The sequence below is a fragment of the Schistocerca serialis genome, chromosome 2 (assembly GCF_023864345.2).
Source record: "Schistocerca serialis cubense isolate TAMUIC-IGC-003099 chromosome 2, iqSchSeri2.2, whole genome shotgun sequence".
NCBI lineage: Eukaryota > Metazoa > Arthropoda > Insecta > Orthoptera > Acrididae > Schistocerca > Schistocerca serialis.
In genome coordinates this window covers 1,163,781,826-1,163,804,455 of record NC_064639.1, presented here as the reverse complement: position 1 = coordinate 1,163,804,455, position 22,630 = coordinate 1,163,781,826, and positions in this window count along the sequence as shown.

The following is a 22,630-nucleotide window of genomic DNA, read 5'->3' as shown; positions in this document are numbered from 1 at the left end:
ACAGATATTGCGTCGCCATGAAATACTATGTGTTCTATGACTTCTTGTTCTAAATCGAGTAACGTTTCTATGGAAACGACAGGATTTTCATTTGGGATACGAGTATCTTCTTTCCGATGCACTATTCCTTCTTTACTGCATCTTTCGCTCCCTCACATTGACGAATTAACACAGAAAGTGCATCGCTATGACATACTATGGGTTCTATGACTTCTCCATCTAAATCGAGTAAAGTTTCAATGGAAACGACAGGATTTTGCTTTGGGATACGACTATCTCCTTTCCGATGCATTATTCCTTCTTAACTGCATCCCTGTCTCCCTCACATTGACGAATTAACATAGAAATTGCGTCTCTATGACATTCCATGGGTTCTATGACTTCTCGTTCTAAATCGAGAAACGTTTGTATGGAAACAACACGATTTTCTTTTGGGTTACGAATATCTCCTTTCCGATGCACTATTCCTTCTTTACTGCATCCCTCGGTCCCTCACATTGACGAATGACCACAGAAATTGCGTCGCTATGAAATACTATGGGTTCGATGACATCTCCTTATAAATCGAGTAACGTTTCTATGGAAACGACAGGATATTCTTTTGGGATACGACTATCTCCATTCCGGTGTCCTATTCCTTCTTTACTGCATCCCTCGCCCCCTCATATTGACGAATTAACAATGAAATTGCGTCTCTATGAAATACTATGAGTTCTATGACTTCTCCTTCTATATCGAGTAACAATTCCATGGAAACGACAGGAATTTCTTTTGGGATACGAGTATCTCCTTCCGATGCACTGTTCCTTCTTTACTGCATCCCTCGCTCCCTCACATTGACGAATTAACACAGAAATTGCGTCGCTATGACATACTATGGGTTCTATGACTTCTCCTTCTAAATCGTTTACGTTTCTATGGAAACGACAGGATTTTCTTTTGGCATACGAGTAATTCCTTCCGATGCACTATTCCCTCTTTACTGCATCCCTCGCTCCCTCACATTCACGTATTAACACAGATATTGCGTCGCTATGAAATACAATGTGTTCTATGACTTCTCGTTTTAAATCGCGTAACGTTTCTATGGAAACGACAGGATTTTCTTTTGGGATACGAGTATCTTCTTTCCGATGCACTATTCCTTCTTTACTGCATCCTTCGCTCCATGACATTGACGAATCAACACAGAAATTGCGTCGCTATGAACTACTATGGGTTCAATGACATCTGCTTCTGAATCGAGTAACGTTTCTATGGAAAAGACAGGATTTCCTTTTGGGATACGAGTGTTTCCTTCCCGATGCACTATTCCTTCTTTACTGTATCCCTCGCTCACTCACATTGACGAATGAAGACAGACATTGCGTCGCTATGAAATACTATGCGTTATATGACTTCTCCTTCTAAATCGAGTAATGTTTCTATAAAAACGCAGGATATTATTTGGGAGACGACAATCTCCTTTCCGAATCGCTATACCTCCTTTACTGCATGCCTCGCTCCCTCACATTCACGAATTAACACAGAAATGCCGTCGCTACAAAATACTATGTGTTTTATGACTTCATCTAAATCGAGTAACCTTTCCATGGAAACGACAGGATTTTCTTTTGGGATACGAGTATCTCCTTTCCGATGCACTATTCCTCCTTTACTGCATCCCTCGCTCCCTTACATTGTCGAATTAACACAGAAATTACGTCGCTATGAAATACTATGGGTTCTAAGACTTCTTCATCTAAATCGAGTACATTTATATGGAAACGACAGAATTTCCTTTTGGGATACGAGTATCACCTTTCCGATGCACTATTCCTCCTTTACTGCATCCCTCGCTCCCTCAAATTGTCGAATTACCACAGAAATTGCGTCGCTATGAAATACTATGGAATCTATTACAATTCTTTCTAACCGAGAAACGTTTCTACGGAATTGACAGGATTTCCTTTTGGGATACGACTATCTCCTTTCCGATGCACAATTCCTTCTTTACTGCATCCCTCGCTCCCTCACAAGACGAATTAACACAGATATTGCGTCGCTGTGAAATACTGTGGGTTCTATGTGATCTCCTTCCAAATCGAGTAACGTTTCTATGGAAACGGCAGGATTTTCATTTGGGATACGAGTATCTCCTTCTGATGCACTATTCCTTCTATACTGCATCCCTCGCTCCCTCAGATTGACGAAATAACGCAGAAATTGCGTCGCTATGAAACACTATGGGTTCTATGATTTCTCCTTCTAAATCAAGTAACGTTTCTATGGAAACGACAGGATTTCCTTTTGGGATACGAGTATCTCCATTCCGATGCACTATTCCCTTTTTACTGCATCCCTTGCTCCATCACATTGACGAATTAACATAGAAATTGCGTCGCTTTGAAATACTATGTGTTCATTGACTTCTCCTTCTATATCGAGTAACGTTTCTATGGGAACGACAGGATTTTCTTTTGGGATACGAGTATCTCCTTTCCGATGCACTATTCCTTCTTTACTGCATCCCTCGCTCCCTCACATTGATAAATTAATGCAGAATTTGCGTCGCTATGAAACACTATGGGTTCTATGACTTCTCCTTGTAAATCGAGTAACCTTTCTATGGAAACGACGGGATTTTCTATTTGGTTACGAGTATCTCCTTTCCGATATACTATTCCTTCGTTACAGCATGCCTCGCTCCCTCAGATTGACGAATTAACACAGATATTGCGTCGCTATGAAATACTGTGTTTTGTGACTTTTCCTTCTAAATCGAGTAACGTTTCTATGGAAACGAGAGAACTTTCTTTTGGAATACGACAATCTCTCATCCGATGCATTATTCCCTCTTTACTGCATCCCTCGCTCCCTCACATTGACGAATTAACACAGAAATTGCGTCGCTGTGAAATACTTCAGGTTCTATGACTTCTCCTTCTAAATCGAGTAACGTTTGTATGGAAACGACAGGATCTTCTATGGGATACGAGGATCTCCTTTCCGACGCAATATTCCGTCTTTACTGCATCCCTCGCCCCCTCACATTGACGAATTAACACAGAAATTGCGACGCTATGAAATACTATGTGTTCTATGACTTCTCCTTCCAAATCGAGTAACGTTTCTATGGAAACGACAGGACTTTCTTTTGGGATACGAGTGTCTCCATTTCGATGCACTATTCCCTTTTTACTGCATCCCTTGCTCCATCACATTGACGAATTAACATAGAAATTGCGTCGCTTTGAAATACTATGTGTTCTTTGACTTCTCCTTCTATATCGAGTAACGTTTCTATGGAAACGATAGGATTTTCTTTTGGGATACGAGTATCTCCTATCCGATGCACTATTCCTTCTATACTGCATCATTCGCTCCCTCACATTGACGAATTAACTTAGAAATTGCGTCGCTATGAAATACTATGGGTTCAATGACATCTCCTTCTGAATGGAGTAACGTTTCAATGGAAACGACAGGATTTTCTTTTGGGATACGAATATCACCTTCCCATGCACTATTCCTTATTTACTGCATCCCTCGCTACTTCACATTGACGAATTAACACAGAAACTGCGTCGCTATGAAATACTATGGGTTCAATGACATCTCCTTCTGAATCGAGTAACGTTTCTATGGAAACGACAGGATTTTCTTTTGGGATACGAGTATCTCCTTCCGATGCACCATTCCTTCATTACTGCATCGCTCGCTACCTCACATTGACGAATTAACACAGAAATTGCATCGGTATGAAATCCTATTGGTTCTATGACGTCTCGGTCTAAATCAAGTAACGTTTCTATGGAAACGATAGAATTTTCTTTTGGGATAAGAGTATTACTTTTCCGATGCACAAGTCCTCCTTTACCGCATCCCTCGCTCCCTCACATTGGCGAATTGACACAGAAATTATGTCGCTATGAAATACTTTGGGATCTATGACTTCTCCTTCTAAATCGAATAACGTTTGAGTGGAAACGACAGGATTTTAGTTTGGGATACGACTATCTCCTTCCGATTCCCTATTCTTTATTTACTGCATCCCTCGCACCCTCACATTGACCAATGAACACAGAAATTGCGGCGCTATGAAGTATAATGCGTTCTATGACTTCTCCCTAAAAATCGAGTAACGTTTCTATGGAAACGACAGGACTTTATTTTGGGATTCGACAATCTCCTTTCCGATGCACTATACCTTCTATACTGCATCCCTCAATCTCTTACATTGACGAATTAACACAGAAATTGCGTCGCTATGAAATTCTTCAGGTTCTATGACTTCTCCTTCTAAATCGAGTAACGTTTGTATGGAAACGACAGGATTTTCTTTGGGATACGAGTATCTCCTTTCGCACGCAATATTCCGTCTTTACTGCATTCCTCGCACATTCACATTGACGAATTGACTCAGACATTGCGTCGCTATGAAATACTATGTGTTCTGTGACTTCTCATTCTACATCGAGTAACGTATCTGTGGAAACGACAGGATTTTCTTTTGGGATACGACTACGTCCTGTCCGATGCACTATTCCTTCTTACTTTATCCCTTGCTCCGTCACATTGATAAATTAATGCAGAATTTGAGTCGCTATGAAACACTATGGGTTCTATGACTTCTCCTTCTAAATCGAGTAACGTTTCTATGGAAACGACAGGATCTTCTTTTGGGATACGAGTATCTCCTTTCCGAAGCCCTATTCCTTCCTTACTGCATCCATCGCTCCCTCACATTGACGAATTAACTGAGAAATTGCGTAGCTATGAAATACTATGTGTTTTATGACTTTTCCTTCTAAATCGAGTAACGTTTCTATTGAAACGACAGGATTATCTTTTTGGATAAGAGTATCTCCTTTCCAATGCACTATTGCTGCTTTACTGCATCCCTGGCCCCCTCACATTGACGAATTAACACAGAAATTCCGTCGCTATGAAATACTATGTGTTCTATGACTTCTCCTTCTAAATCGAGTAACGTTTCTATGGAAACGAGAGAATTTTCTTTTGGAATACGACAATCTCTCATCCGATGCATTATTCCCTCTTTACTGCATCCCTCGCTCCCTCACATTGACGAATTAATTCAGAAATTGCGTCGCTATGAAATACTATGTGTTTTATGACTTTTCCTTCTAAATCGAGTAACGTTTCTATGGAAACGACAGGATTATCTTTTTGGATAAGAGTATCTCCTTTCCAATGCACTATTGCTGCTTTACTGCATCCCTCGCCCCCTCACATTGACGAATTAACACAGAAATTGCGTCGCTATGAATTACTATGTGTTCTGTGACTTCTCCTTCTAAATCGAGTAAGTTTCTATGGAAACGAGAGAATTTTCTTTTGGAATACGACAATCTCTCATCCGATGCATTATTCCCTCTTTACTGCATCCCTCGCTCCCTCACATTGACGAATTAACACAGAAATTGCGTCGCTATGAAATACTTCAGGTTCTATGAGTTCTCCTTCTAAATCGAGTAACGTTTGTATGGAAACAACAGGATTTTCTTTGGGATACGAGTATCTCCTTTCTGACGCAATATTCCGTCTCTACTGCATTACTCGCTCATTCACATTGACGAATTGACACAGAAATTGCGTCGCTATGAAATACTATAGAATCTATGACTTCTCCTTCTAAATCGAGCAACGTTTGTATGGAAACGACAGGATTTTCTTTGGGATACGAGTATCTCCTTTCCGATGCAATATTCCGTCTTTACTGCATTCCTCCCTCACTCACATTGACGAATTGACACAGAAATTGCGTCGCTATGAAATACAATAGGTTCTATGACTTCTCCTTCTAAATCGAGTTACGTATCTATAGAAACCACAGGATTTTCAATTGGGATACGGGTATCTCCTTTCCGATGCACTATTCTTTCTTTACTGCATCCCTCGCTCCCTTAAATTTACGAATTGGCACAGAAATTGCGTCGCTATGAAATACTATTGGTTCTATGACTTCTTGTTCTAAATCGTGAAACGTTTCTATGGAAACGACAAGATTTTCTTCTGGGATTCGAGTATCTCCTTCCGATGCACTATTCCTTCTTTACTGCATCCCTCGCTCCGTCACATTGATAAATTAATGCAGAATTTGCGTCCCTATGAAATACTATGTGTTCTATGACTTCTCCTTCTAAATCGAGTAACGTTTCTATGGAAACGACGGGACTTTCCTTTGGGATACGAGTATCTCCATTTCGATGCACTATTCCCCTTTTACTGCATCCCTTGCTATATCACATTGACGAATTAACATAGAAATTGCGTCGCTTTGAAATACTATGTGTTCTTTGACTTCTCCTTCTATATCGAGTAACGTTTCTATGGAAACGACAGGATTTTCTTTTGGGATACGAGTGTCTCCTTCCGATGCACTATTCCTTATTTACTGCATCCTTCGCTACCTCACATTGACGAATTAACACAGAAATTGCGTCGCTATGAAATACTGTTGGTTCAACGACATCTCCTTCTGAATCGAGTAACGTTTCTATGGAAACGACAGAATCTTCTTTTGGGATGCTAGTATCTCCTTCTGATGCACTATTCCCTCTTTACTGCATCGCTCGCTACCTCACATTGACGAATTAACTCAGAAATTGCGTCGGTATGAAATCCTATTGGTTCTATGACATCTCGTTCTAAATCAAGTAACGTTTCTATGGAAACGATAGGATTTACTTTTGGGATACGAGTATTACTTTTCCGATGCACTATTCCTCCATTACCGCATACCTCGCTCCCTCACATTGGCGAATTGAGACAGAAAGTATGTCGCTATGAAATACTTTGGGTTCTATGACTTCTCCTTCTAAATCGAATAACGTTTGAGTGGAAACGACAGGATTTTAGTTTGGGATAAGAGTATCTCCTTTCCGGTGCACTATTCCTTCTTTTCTGCATCCCTCGCTCCCTCACATTGACGAATTAACACAGAAATTGCGTCGCTATGAAATACTATGTGTTCTAATTCAACTCTTTCCAAATCGAGTAACGTTTCTGTGGAAACGACAGGATTTCTTTTAGGATACGAGTATCGCCTTTCGATGCACTATTCCTTCTTTACTGCATCCCTCTCTCCCTCACATCGACGAATAACACAGAAATAGCGTGTTATGAAAAGCTATGGGTCCTATGACTTCTCCCTCTAAATCGCGTAGCGTTTCTATGGAAGCGACAGAATTTTCTTTTGGAATATGACTATCTCCTTCCCGATGCACTAACCCTTGTTTACTGAATCCCTTGGTCCTTCACATTGAGGAATTATCACTGAAATTGCGTCGCTATGAACTACTATGGGTTATATGACTTCTCTTTCTAAATCGAGTAACGTTTCTATGGAGACGACAGGATTTTCTTTTGGGATACAAGTATCTCCTTTCCGAAGCCCTATTCCTTCTTTTCTGCATCCATCGCTCCCTCACATTGACGAATTAACACAGAAATTGCGTCGCTATGAAATACAATGTGTTTTATGACTTCTCCTTCTAAATCGAGTAACGTTTCAGTGGAAACGGCATGATTTTCTTTTTGGATACGAGTATCTCCTTTCCAATGCACTATTGCTTCTTTACTGCATCCCTCGCTCCGTCACATTAACGAATTAACACAGAAATTGCGTCGCTATGAAATACTATGTGTTCTGTGACTTCTGCTTCTAAATCGAGTAACGTTTCTACGGAAACGACAGGATTTTCTTGTGGGATACGACTATGTCCTTTCCGATGCACTATTCCTTCTTACTTTATCCGTTGCTCCCTCTCATTGATAAATTAATGCAGAATTTGAGTCGCTATGAAACACTATGGGTTCTATGACTTCTCCTTCTAAATCGAGTAACGTTTCTATGGAAACGACAGGATTTTCTCTTGGGATACGAGTATCTCCTTCCGATGCACTATTCCTTCTTTACTGCATCCCTCGCTCCGTCACCTTGATAAATTAATGCAGAATTTGCGTCGCTATGAAATACTATGTGTTCTATGACTTCTCCTTCTAAATCGAGTACCGTTTCTATGGAAACGACGGGACTTTCTTTTGGGATACGAGTATCTCCATTTCGATGCACTATTCCCCTTTTACTGCATCGCTTGCTCCATCACATTGACGAATTAACATAGAAATTGCGTCGCTTTGAAAAACTATGTGTTCTTTGACTTCTCCTTCTATATCGAGTAACGTTTCTATCGAAACGACAGGATTTTCTTTTGAGATTCGAGTGTCTCCTTCCGATGCACTATTCCTTATTTACTGCATCCCTCGCTACCACACATTGACGAATTAACACAGAAATTGCGTCGCTATGAAATACTACGTGTTCTAATACAACTCTTTCGAAATCGAGTAACGTTTCTGTGGAAACGACAGGATATCTTTTGGGATACGACTATCGCCTTTCGATGCACTATTCCTTCTTTACTGCATCCCTCTCTCCCTCACATCGACGAATAACACAGGAATAGCATGTTATGAAATGCTATGGGTCCTATGATTTCTCCCTCTAAATCGCGTAACGTTTCTATGGAAACGACAGGATTTTCTTTTGGGATACAAGTATCTCCTTTCCGAAGCCCTATTCCTTCTTTTCTGCATCCATCGCTCCCTCACATTGACGAATTAACACAGAAATTGCGTCGCTATGAAATACTATGTGTTCTGTGACTTCTGCTTCTAAATCGAGTAACGTTTCTACGGAAACGACACGATTTTCTTTTGGGATACGACTATGTCCTTTCCGATGCACTATTCCTCTTTACTTTATCCGTTGCTCCCTCACATTGATAAATTAATGCGGAATTTGAGTCGCTATGAAACACTATGGGTTCTATGACTTCTCCTTCTAAATCGAGTAACGTTTCTATGGAAACGACAGGATTTTCTTTTGGGATACGAGTATCTATTTTCCGAAGCCCTATTCCTTCTTTACTGCATCCATCGCTCCCTCACGTTGACGAATTAACTCAGAAATTGCGTCGCTATGTAATACTATGTGTTTTATGACTTTTCCTTCTAAATCGAGTAACGTTTGTATGGAAACGACAGGATTATCTTTTTGGATAAGAGTATCTCCTTCCCAATGCGCTATTGCTGGTTTACTGCATCCCTCGCCCCCTCACATGGACGAATTAACACAGAAATTGCGTCGCTACGAAATACTATGTGTTCTATGACTTCTCCTTCTAAATCGAGTAACGTTTCTATGGAAACGAGAGAATTTTCTTTTGGAATACGATAATCTCTTATCCGATGCATTATTCCCTCTATACTGCATCCCTCGCTCCCTCACATTGACTAATTGACACAGAAATTGCGTCGCTATGAAATACTTCAGGTTCTATGACTTCTCCTTCTAAATCGAGTAACGTTTGTATGGAGACGACAGGATTTTCTTTGGGATACGAGTATCTCCTTTCCGACGCAATATTCCGTCTTTACTGCATTCCTCCCTCACTCACATTTACGAATTGACACAGAAATTGCGTCTCTATGAAATACTATAGGTTCTATGACTTCTCCTTCTAAATCGAGTAACGTTTCTATCGAAACGACAGGATTTTCTTTTGGGATACGAGTGTCTCCTTCCGATGCACTATTCCTTCTCTACTGCTTCGCTCGCTACCTCTCATTGACGAATTAACACAGAAATTGCGTCGCTATGAAATACTATGTGTTCTAATACAACTCTTTCCAAATCGAGTAACGTTTCTGTGGAAACGACAGGATTTCTTTTGGGATACGACTATCGCCTGTCGATGCACTATTCCTTCCTTACTGCATCCCTCGCCCCCTCACATTAACGAATTAACACAGAAACTACGTCGCTATGAAATAAAATGTGTTCTATGACTTCTCCATCTAAATCGAGTAACGTTTCTATCGAAACGACAGGATTTTCTTTTGGGATACGAGTGTCGCCTTCCCGATGCACTATTCCTTCTTTACTGTATCCCTCGCTCTCTCACATTGACGAATTAACGCAGACATTGCGTCGCTATGAAATACTGTGCGTTATATGACTTCTCCTTCTAAATCGAGTAATGTTTCTATGGAAACGCAGGATATTATTTGGGAGACGACAATCTCCTTTCCGAAGCACTATACCTTCTTTACTGCATACCTCGCTCCCTCACATTCACGAATTAACACAGAAATGCCGTCGCTATGAAATACTATGGGTTCTATGACCTCTGGTTCTAAATCGAGTAACGTTTCTATGGAAACGACAGGATTTTCTTTTGGGATTCGAGTATCTCCTTCCGATGCACTATTCCTTCCATACTGCATCTTTCACTCCCTCACATTGACGAATTAACACAGAAATTGCGTCGCTATGACATACCATGGGTTCTAAGACTTCTCCTCCTAATTCGAGTAAAGTTTCTGTGGAAACGAGAGGATTTTGCTTTGGGATACGAGTATATCCTTTCCGATGCACTAATCTTTGTTTACTGCTTCCCTAGCTCCCTCACATTGACATATTAACACAGAAATTGCGTCGCTATGAAATACTATGGGTTCTATGATAACTCCTTCTAAATCGAGTAACGTTTCTTTGTGAAACGACAAGATTTTCCTTTGGGATATGAGTATCTCCTTTCCCATGCACTATTCGTTCTATACTGCTTCCCTCGCTCCCTCACATTGACGAATTAACACAGAAATTGCGTCGCTTTGAAATACTATGCGTTTTATGACTTCTTCTAAATCGAGTAACCTTTCCATGGAAACGACAGGATTCTCTTTTGGGAAACGAGTATCTCCTTTCCGATGCACTATTCCTCCTTTACTGCAAACCTCGCTCCCTCACATTGTCGAATTAACACAGAAATTACGTCGCTATGAAATACTATGGGTTCTATGACTTCTCCTTCTAAATCGAGTAACATTTCTATGGAAACGACAGAATTTTCTATTGGGATACGAGTATCACCTTTCCGATGCACTATTCCTCCTTTACTGCATCCCTCGGTCCCTCAAAATGTCGAATTAACACAGAAATTACGTCGCTATGAAATACTATGGTTTCTATGACTTCTCCTTCTAAATCGAGTAACTTTTTAATGGAGAAGACAGGATTTTCTTTTGGGACACGACTATCTCGTTTCCGATGCACTATTCCTTCTTTACTGCATCCCTCGCTCCCTGACATTGACGAATTACCACAGAAATTGCGTAGCTATGAAATACTGTGGGTTCTATGTGATCTCCGTCCAAATCGAGTAACGATTTTATGGAAACGGCAGGATTTTCGTTTGGGATACGAGTATCTCCTCCCAAAGCACTATTCCTTCTATACTGCATCCCTCGCTCAATCACATTGACGAATTAACGCAGAAATGGCGTCGCTATGACATACCATGGGTTCTATGACTTCTCCTTCAAAATCGAGTGAAGTTTCCATGGAAACGACAGGAGTTTGCTTTGGGATGCGAGTATCTCCTTTCCGATGCACTAATCTTTCTTTACTGCATCCCTCGCTCCCTCACATTGACGAAGTAACACAGAAATTGTGTCGTATGAAATACTATGGGTTTTATGATGTCTCCTTCTAAATCGAGTAACGTTTCTATGGAAACGACAGGAATTTCTTTTGGGATACGAGTATTTCCATTCCGATGCACTTTTCCCTTTTTACTGCATCCCTTGCTCCACCACATTGACGTACTAACACAGAAATTGCGTCGCAATGAAACACTATGGGTTCTATGACTTCTCCTTCTAAATCGAGTAAAGTTTCTATGGAAACGATAGGATTTTCTTTTGGAAACGAGTATCTCCTTTCCGATACACTAATCCTACTTCACTGCATCCCTCGCTCCCTCAAATTGACGAATTTACACAGAAATCGCGTAGCTATGAAATTATATGGGTTCTATGACAACTCTTTCTAAATTGAGTAACGTTATTGGAAACGACAGGATTTTCCTTTGGGATACGAGTATCTCCTCTCCGATGCACTATTCCTTATTTACTGCATCACTCGCTCCCTCCCATTGACGAAATAACGCAGAAATTGCGTCGCTATGAAATACTGTGGGTTCTATGACTTCTCCTTTTAAATCGAGTAACGTTTCTATGGAAACGAAAGGATTTTCCATTGGGATACGTGTATCTCCTTTCCGATGTAGTAATCCTTCTCTAATGCATCGCTCGCTCCCTCACATTGAAGAATTAACACAGAAATTGCGTCGCTATGAATCCTATGTGTTCTATGACCTCTCCTTTTAAAGCGAGTAACGTTTCTATGGAAACGACAGGATTTTCTTTTGGGGTACGAGTATCTCCTTTCCGATGCACTATTCCTTCTTTACTGCATCCCTCGCTCCTTCAAATTGACGAATTAACACAGAAATTGCGTCGCTATGAAATTCTGTGTGTTCTATGACACCTCCTCCTTAATCGAGTAACGTTTCTATGAAAACGACAGAATTTTCTTTTGAGATAGTATCTCCATTCCGATGCACTATTCCCTTTTTACTGCATCCCTTGCTCCATCACATTGACGAACTAACACCGAAATTGCGTTGCTATGAAATACTATGGGTTCTATGACTTCTCCTTCTGAATCGAGTAACGTTTCTATGGAAAAGGTAGAATTTTCTCTTGGTATACGTGTTTCTCCTTTCCGATGGACTAATCCTTCTTTACTGCATTCCTCGCTCCCTCAAATTGACGAATTTACACAGAAATTGTGTAGCTAGGAAATACTATGGGCCCTATGACAACTCCTTCTAAATCGAGTAACGTTTCTTTGGAAATGACAGGATTTTCCTTTGGGATACGAGTATCTCCTTTCCGATGCACTATTCCTTCTTTACTGCATCCCTCGCACCCTCACATTGACGAATTAACACAGAAATTGCGTCGCTATGAGATACTGTGGGTTCTATGACTTCTCCATCTAAATCGTTTACGTTTATATGGAAACGACAGGATTTTCATTTGGGATACGAGTATCTCCTTTCCGAAGCCCTATTCCTTCTTTACTGCATCCATCGCTCCCTCACATTGACGAATTAACACAGAAATTGCGTCGCTATGAAATACTATGTGTTTTATGACTTCTCCTTCTAAATCGAGTGACGTTTCAATGGTAACGGCAGGATTTTCCTTTTGGATACGAGTATCTCCTTTCTAATGCACTATTGCTTCTTTACTGCATCCCTCGCTCCCTCACATTGACGAATTAACACAGAAATTGCGGCGCTATTAAATACTATGTGTTTTATGACTTCTCCTTCTAAATCGAGTAACGTTTCAATGGAAACGGCAGGATTTTCCTTTTGGATACGAGTATCTCCTTTCCAATGCACTATTGCTTCTTTACTGCATCCCTCGCTCCCTCACATTGACGAATTAACACAGAAATTGCGGCGCTATTAAATACTATATGTTCTATGACTTCTCCTTCTAAATCGAGTAAAGTTTCTATGGAAACGACAAGATTTTCCATTGGGATACGAGTATCTCCTTCCGATGCACTATTCGTTTTTTACTGCATCGCTCGCTACCTCACTTTGACGAATTAACACAGAAATTGCGTCGGTATGAAATCCTATTTGTTCTATGACATCTCGTTCTAAATCAAGTAACGTTTCTATGGAAACGATAGAATTTTCTTTTGGGATACGAGTATTACTTTTCCGATGCACTATTCCTCCTTTGCCGCATCCCTCGCTCCCTCACATTGGCGAATTGACACAGAAATTATGTCGCTATGTAATACTTTGGGTTCTATGACTTCTCCTTCTAAATCGAATAACGTTTTAGTGGAAATGACAGGATTTTAGTTTGGGATACGAGTATCCCCATTCCGATGCACTAATCCTTCTTTACTGCATCCCTCGCTCCGTCAAATTGACGAATTTACACAGATATCGCGTAGCTATGAAATTCTATGGGTTCTATGACAACTCCTTCTAAATTGAGTAACGTTTCTATGGAAACGACAGGATTTTCCTTTTGGATACGAGTATCTCCTCTCCGTTGCACTATTCCTTCTTTACTGCATCCTACGCTGAATCACATTGACGACTTAACACAGAAATTACGTCGCTGTGAAATACTATGGATTCTATGACTTCTCCGTCTAAATCGAGTAACATTTCTATGGAAACAACAGAATTTTCTTTTGGGATACGAGTATCACCTTTCCGATGCACTATTCCTCCCTTACTGCATCCCTCGCTCCCTCAAATTGTCGAATTAACACAGAAATTACGTCGCTATGAAATACTATGGTTTCTATGACTTTTCCTTCTAAATCAAGTAAAGATTTAATGGAGACTACAGGATTTTCTTTTGGGACACGACTATCTCCTTTCCGATGCACTATTACTTCTTTACTGCATCCCTCGCTCCCTGACATTGACGAATTACCACAGAAATGGCGTCGCTATGAAATACTGTGGGTTCTATTACAATTCTTTCTAATTCGAGAAACGTTTCTATGGAAACGACAGGATTTTCTTTTGGGATACGACCATCTCCTCTCCGATGCACTAATCCTTCTTTACTGCATCCCTCGCTCCCTCACATGACGAATTAACACAGAAATTGCGTCGTTATGAAATACCGTGGGTTCTATGTGATCTCCTTCCAAATCGAGTAACGTTTCTATGGAAACGGCAGGATTTTCATTTGGGATACGAGTATCTCCTTCCGATGCACTATTACTTCAATACTGCATTCCTCGCTCCCTCACATTGACGAATTAACTCAGAAATGGCGTCGCTATGACGTACCATTGGTTCTATGACTTCTCCTCCAAAATCGAGTGAAGTTTCCATGGAAACGACAGGAGCTTGCTTTGGGATGCGAGTATCTCCTTTCCGATGCACTAATCTTTCTTTACCGCATCCCTCGCTCCCCCACATTGACGAAATAACGTAGAAATTGCGTCCCTATGAAATACTATGGGTTCTATGACTTCTCCCTTTAAATCGAGTAACGTTTCTATGGAAACGACAGGATTTTCCTTTGGGATACGGGTATCTCCTTTCCGATGTAGTAATCCTTCGTTAATGCATCGCTCGCTCCCGCACATTGAAGAATTAACACAGAAATTGCGTCGCTATGAAATACTATGGGTTCTATGACTTCTCCTTCTACATCGACTAAGGTTTCTATGGAAACGACAGGATTTTCTTTTGGGATACATCTCCATCCGATGCACTATTCCTTCTTTACTGCATCGCTCGCTACCTCACATTGACGAATTGACACAGAAATTGCGTCGGTATGAAATCCTATTGGTTCTATGACATCTCGTTCTAAATCAAGTAACGTTTCTATGGAAACGATAGGATTTTAGTTTGGGATACGAGTATCTACTTCCGATGCACTATTCCTTTTTTACTGCATCCCTCGTCCCTCACATTCACGAATTAACACAGAAATGCCGTCGCTATGAAATACTATGGGTACTTTGACTTCTCCGTCTAAATCGAGTAACATTTCTATGGAAACAACAGAATTTTCTTTTGGGATACGAGTATCACCTTTCCGATGCACTATTCCTCCTTTACTACATCCCTCACTCCCTCAAATTGTCGAATGTACACAGAAATGACGTCGCTATGAAATACTGTGGTTTCTATGGCTTCTCCTTCTACATCAAGTAACGATTTAATGGAGACTACAGGATTTTCTTTTGGGACACGAGAATCTCCTTTCCGATGCACTATTCCTTCTTTACTGCATCCCTCGCTCCCTGACATTGACGAATTACCACAGAAATGGCGTCGCTATGAAATACTGTGGGTTCTATTACAATTCTTTCTAATTCGAGAAACGTTTCTATGGAAACGACAGGATTTTCTTTTGGTATACGACCATCTCCTTTCCGATGCACTAATCCTTCTTTACTGCATCCCTCGCTCCCTCACAAGACGAATAAACACAGAAATTGCGTCGCTATGAAATACTGTGGGTTCTATTTGATCTCCTTCCAAATCGAGTAACGTTTCTATGGAAACGGCAGGATTTTCATTTGGGATACGAGTATCTCCTTCCAATGCGCTATTACTTCAATACTGCATCCCTCGCTCCCTCACATTGACGAATTAACGCAGAAATGGCGTCGCTATGACGTACCATGGGTTCTATGACTTCTCCTTCAAAATCGAGTGAAGTTTCCATGGAAACGACAGGAGTTTGCTTTGGGATGCGAGTATCTCCTTTCCGATGCACTAATCTTCCTTTACTGCATCCCTCGCTCCCCCACATTGACGAAGTATCACAGAAATTGTGTCGCTATGAAATACTATGGGTTCTATGATTTCTCCTTCTAAATCGAGTAACGTTTCTATGGATACGACAGGATTTTCTTTTGGGATACGAGTATCTCCTTTCCGAAGCCCTATTGCTCCTTTACTGCATCCATCGCTCCCTCACATTGACGAATTAACACAGCAGTCCATTCCGATGCACTATTCCCTTTTTACTGCATCCCTTGCTCCAACACATTGACGAATTACCATAGAAATTGCGTCTCATTGAAATACTATGTGATCTTTGACTTCTCCATCTATATCGGTTAACGTATCTATGGAAACGAAAGGATTTTCTTTTGGGATACGAGTATCTAATTTCCGATGCACTATTCCTTCTTTACTGCATCCCTCGCACCCTCACATTGACGACTTAACACAGAAATTGCGTCGCTATGACATACTATGGGTTCTATGACTTCTCCTTCTACATCGACTAAGGTTTCTATGGAAACGACAGGATTTTCTTTTGGGATACGAGTATCTCCATCCGATGCACTATTCCTTCTTTACTGCATCGCTCGCTACCTCACATTGACGAATTAACACAGAAATTGCGTCGGTATGAAATCCTATTGGTTCTATGACATCTCGTTCTAAATCAAGTAACGTTTCTATGGAAACGATAGGATTTTCTTTTGGGATACGAGTATTACTATTTCGATGCACTATTCCTCCTTTGCCGCATCCCTCGCTCCCTCAAATTGTCGAATTAACACAGAAATTACGTCGCTATGAAATACTACGGCTTCTATGACTACTCCTCCTAAATCAAGTAACGATGTAATGGAGACGACAGGATTTTCTTTTGGGACACGACTATCTCCTTTCCGATGCACTATTCCTTCTTTACTGCATTTCTCGCTCCCTGACATTGACGAATTACCACAGAAATTGCGTCGCTATGAAATACTACGGGTTATATGACATCTCCTTCTAAATCGAGTAAATTTTCTATGGAATCAACATGATTTTCTTTCGGGATACGAGTATGTCCTTCCGGTGCACTATTCCTCCTTTACTGCATCCCTCGCTCCCTCACATTGACGAATTAACACAGAAATTGCGTCGATACGAAATACAATAGGTTCTATGACTTCAACTTTTAAATCGAGTAACGTTTCTATGGAAACGACAGGATTTTCTTTTGGGATACGACTATCTCCGTTCCGATGCACAATTCCTTCTTTACTGTATCCAATGGTCCGTCACATTGACGAACTAACACAGACATTGCGTCGGTATGAAATCCTATTGGTTCTATGACATCTCCTTCTAGATCGAGTAACGTTTCTATGGAAACGACAGGATTTTCTTTTGGGATACGACTAACTCCTTTCCAATGCACTACTCTCTCTTTACTGCATCCCTCGCTCCCTCACATTGACGAAGTAACACAGAAAATGCGTCGCTATGAAATGCTATGTGTTCTATGACATCATATTCTAAATAGAGTAACGTTTACATGGAAACGACGGCATTTTCTTTTGGGATACGAGTATCTCCTTCCGATGCACTATTCCTTTCTTACTGCTTCCCTCGCTTCCTCACATTGACGAATTAACACAGAAATTGTGTCGGTATGAAATACTTTGCGTTCTATGATTTCTCCTTCTAAATCAAGTAACGTTTCTGTGGAAACGACAGGATTTTCTTTTGGGATACGAGTATGTCCTTCCGATGCACTATTCCTTTCTTACTGCTTCCCTCGCTCCCTCACATTGACGAATTAACACAGAAATTGCGTCGCTATGAAATACTATGGGTTTGATGACATATCCTTATAAATCGAGTAACGTCTCTATGGAAATGAATGGATTTTCTTTTGGGATACGAGTATCTCCTTTCCAATACACTATTGCTTCTTTACTGCATCCCTCGCTCCCTCACACTGACGAATTAACACAGAAATTGCGTCGCTATGAAATAATATGAGTTCTATGACTTCAGGTTCTAAATCGAGTATCGTTTATTTGGAAACGACAGCATTTTCTTTTGGGATACGAGTATCTCCTTCCGATGCACTAGTCCTTCTGTACTGCTTCCCTCGCTCCCTCACATTTACGAATTAACGCTGAAATTGCGTCGATATGAAATACTATGTGTTGTATGATTTCTCCTTCTAAATCGAGTAACTTTTCTGTGGAAACGACAGGATTTTCCTTTGGGATACGGTTATCTCCTTTCCGATGTACTATTCCTTCTTTGCTGCATCCCTCGCTCCCTCAGATTGACGAATTAACACAGAAATTGCGTCGCTATGACATACTATGAATTCCATGACCTCCTCTAAATCGAGTGAAGTTTCTATGGAAACGACAGGATTTTGCTTTGGGATACGAGTATCTCCTTTCCGATGCACTATTCCCTCTTTACTGCATCCCTCGCTTCCTCACATTGACGAATTAACACAGAAATTGCGTCGCTATGAAATACTATGGGTTCTATGACATCTCCATCTAAATCGAGTAACGTCTCTATGGAGTCGACAGGATTTTCTTTTGGGATACGACTATCTAATTTCCGATGCAATATTCCTTCTTTACAGTATCCCTCGCTCCCTCAAATTGACGAATTACCACAGAAATTGCGTTGCTATGAAATACTATGTGTACTATGACAACTCATGCAAAATGGAGTATCGTTTCTATGGAAACGACAGATTTTCTTTTGGGATACGAGTATCACCTTCCCGATGCACTATTCGTCCTTTACTGCATCCCTCGCTCCCTCACATTGATGAATTAATATAGAAATTGCGTCGCTATGAAATACTATGGGTTCTATGACTTCTCCTACTAAATCGAGTAACGTTGCTATGGAAACGACAGGATTTTCCTTTGGGATACGGTTATCTCCTTTCCGATGTACTATTCCTTCTTTGCTGCATCCCTCGCTCCCTCACATTGACAAATTAACACAGAAATTGCGTCGCAATGAAATACTATGGTTTCTATTACATCTTCTTCTAAATCGAGTAACGTTTCTATGGATACGACAGGATTTTCCTTTGGGATACGAGTATCTATATTCCGGTGCACTATTCCTTCTTTACTGCATTACTAGCTCTCTCACACTGACGAATTAACACAGCAATTACGTCGCTTTAAAATACTATGTGTTCTATGACTTCCCCTTCTAAATCGAGTAACGTTTCTAACGAAACGAAAGAATTTTCTTTTGGGGTACGAGTATATCCTTTCCGATGCACTATTCCTTCATTACTCCCTCCCTCGCACCCTCAAATTGACGAATTAAGACGGAAATTGCGTCGCTATGAAAGACTATGGGTTCTATGACAACTCCTTCAAAATCGAGCAACGTTTGTATGGAAACAACAAAATTTTCCTTTCGGAAGCGAGTATCTCCTTTCCGATGCACTATTCCTTCTTTACTGCATCCCTCGCTCCCTCACATTGACGAATTAACACAGAAATTGCGTCGCTATCAAATACTATGTGTTCTATAACTTCAGGTTCTAAATCGAGTAACGTTTATATGGAGACGACAGTATTTTCTTTTGGGATACGAGTATCTCCTTCCGATGCACTAGTCCTTTTTTACTGCATCCCTCGCTCCCTCACATTTAGGATTTAACGCAGAAATTGCGTCGATATGAAATACTATGGGTTTTACGACTTTTCCTTCTAAATCGAGTAACCTTTCTATGGAAACGAAAGGATTTTGTTTTGGGATACGGGTATCTCCTTTCCGATGTACTATTCCTTCTTTACTGCATCCCTCACTCTCTCACATTGACGAATTAACACAGAAATTGCGTCTACATGAATTACTATGGGTTCTATGTGTTCTCGTTATAAATCGAGTATCGTTTCTATGGAAACGACAGGATTTTCTTTTGGGATACGAGTTTCTCCTTTCCGATGCACTATTCCTCTTTTACTGCATCACTCGCTCCCTCACATTGACGAATTAACACAGAAATTGCGTCGCTATGAAATACTATGGGTTCTATTACAACTATTTCTAAATCGTGTAACGTTTCTATGGAAACGACAGGATTTTCTTTTGGAATATGGCCATCTCCATTCCGATGCACTATTAGTTCTTTACTGCATCCGCCGCACCCTCACATTGACGATTTAACACAGGTATTGAGTCGCTATGAAATACCTTGGGTTCTATGACATCCCATCCAAAACGAGTAACGTTTCTATGGAAACGACAGGATCCTCTTTTGGAATACGACAATCTCCTTTCTGATGCATTATTCCTTCTTTACTGCATCCCTCGCTCCCTCACATTGACGAATTAACACAGAAATTGCGTCGCTATGAAATACTGTGTGTTCTATGACATCAGGTTCTAAATCGAGTAACGTTTATATGGAAACGACAGCATTTTCTTTTGGGATACGAGTATCTCATTCCAAACCACTATTCCTCCCTTACTGCTTCCCTCGCTAACTCACATTGACAAATTAACACAGAAATTGCGTCGCTATGACATACTATGGGTTCTATGACATTTCATTCTACATCGAGGATCGTTTCTATGGAAGAATAGGTATTTTCCTTTGGGATACGAGTATCTATATTCCGATGCAATATTCCTGCTTTACTGAATTACTAGCTCTCTCACACTGACTAACACAGCAATTACGTCGCTTTGAAATACTATGTGTTCTATGACTTCCCCTTCTATATCGAGTAACGTTTATATCTAAACGAAAGAATTTATTTTGGGATTCGAATATCTCCTTTCCGATGCACTATTCCTTCGTTACTGCATCACTCGCTCCCCCTACATTATCGAATTAACACAGAAATTGCGTCGCTATGACATACTATGTGTTCTATGACTTCTCGTTCTAAATCGAGGAACGTTTCTGTGGAAACGAGAGGAATTCCTTTTGGGATATGAGTATCTCCTTTCGGATGCACTATACCTTCTTTACAGCGTGCCTCGCTCCCTCACATTGACGAATTAACACAGAAATTGCGTTGCTTTGAAATACTATGGGTTCTATGACTTCTCTTTCTAAAGCGAGCAACGTTTCTATGAAAACGACAGGATTTTCTTTGGGATACGACTATCTCCTTTCCGATGCACTTATCCTTGTTTACTGCATCACTCGCTCCCTCAAATTATCGAATTAACAAAGAAATTGCGTCGCTATGACAAACTATGGGTTCTATAACTTCTCGTTCTAAATCGAGGAACGTTTCTATGGAAACGAGTGGAATTCCTTTTGGGATACGAGTATCTCCTTTCCGATGCACTATTCCTTCTTTACTGCATCCCTTGCTCCATCACATTTACGAATTAACACAGAAATTGCGTCTCTAATAAATACAATGGTTTCGATTTATTGTCCTTATAAATCGAGTATCATTTCTATGGAAACGACAGGATTTTGTTATGGGATACGACTATCTCCTTTCCGATGCACTATTCGTTGTTTACTGCATCCCTCGCTCACTCACATTGACGAATTAACACAGAAATTGCGTCGCTTTGAAATACTATGGGTTCTATGACATCTCCTTGTAAATCGAGTAACGTTTCTGTGGAATCGACAGCACTTTCTTTTGGGATAGGAGTATCTCCTTCCGATGCACTATTCCTTCTTTACTGCATCGCTCGCTCCCTCACATTGACGATTTAAAACAGAAATGGCGTCGCTTTGAAATACTATGGGTTCTATGACTTGGCGTTCTAAATTGAGGAACGTTTCTATGGAAACGAGAGGAATTCCTTTTGGGATACGAGTATTTCCTTTCCGATACACTATTCCTTCTGTACTGCATCCCTTGCTCCCCACATTGACGAATTAACACAGAAATTGCGTCTCTAATAAATACTATTTGTTCGATGTACTCTCCTTATGAATCGAGTAACGTTTCTATGGAAACGACAGGATTTTCTTATGGGATAGGACTATCTCCTTTCCGATGCACTATTCTTTCGTTACTGCATCCCTCGCTCCCTCACACTGACGAATTAACACAGAAATTGCATCGCTATGAAATACTATGGGTTCTATGACATCTCCTTCTAAATCGAGTATCGTTTCTATGGAATCGAATGGATTTTCTTTAGGGATACGACTATCTGCTTTCCGATGCACTATTCCTTCTTTACAGCATCCCTCGCTCCCTCGCATTGACGAATTAACACAGAAATTGAGTCGTTATGAAATACAACGGGTTCTATGACATATCCTTCTAAATCGAGTAAAGTTTCTTTGGAAACGACATGATTTTCTTTTGGGATACGAGTATCTCCTTCCGGTGCACTATTCCTTCTATACTGAATCCCTCGCACCCTGACATTGACGAATTAACACAGAAATTGCGTCGCTAGGACATACTATGGTTTCTATG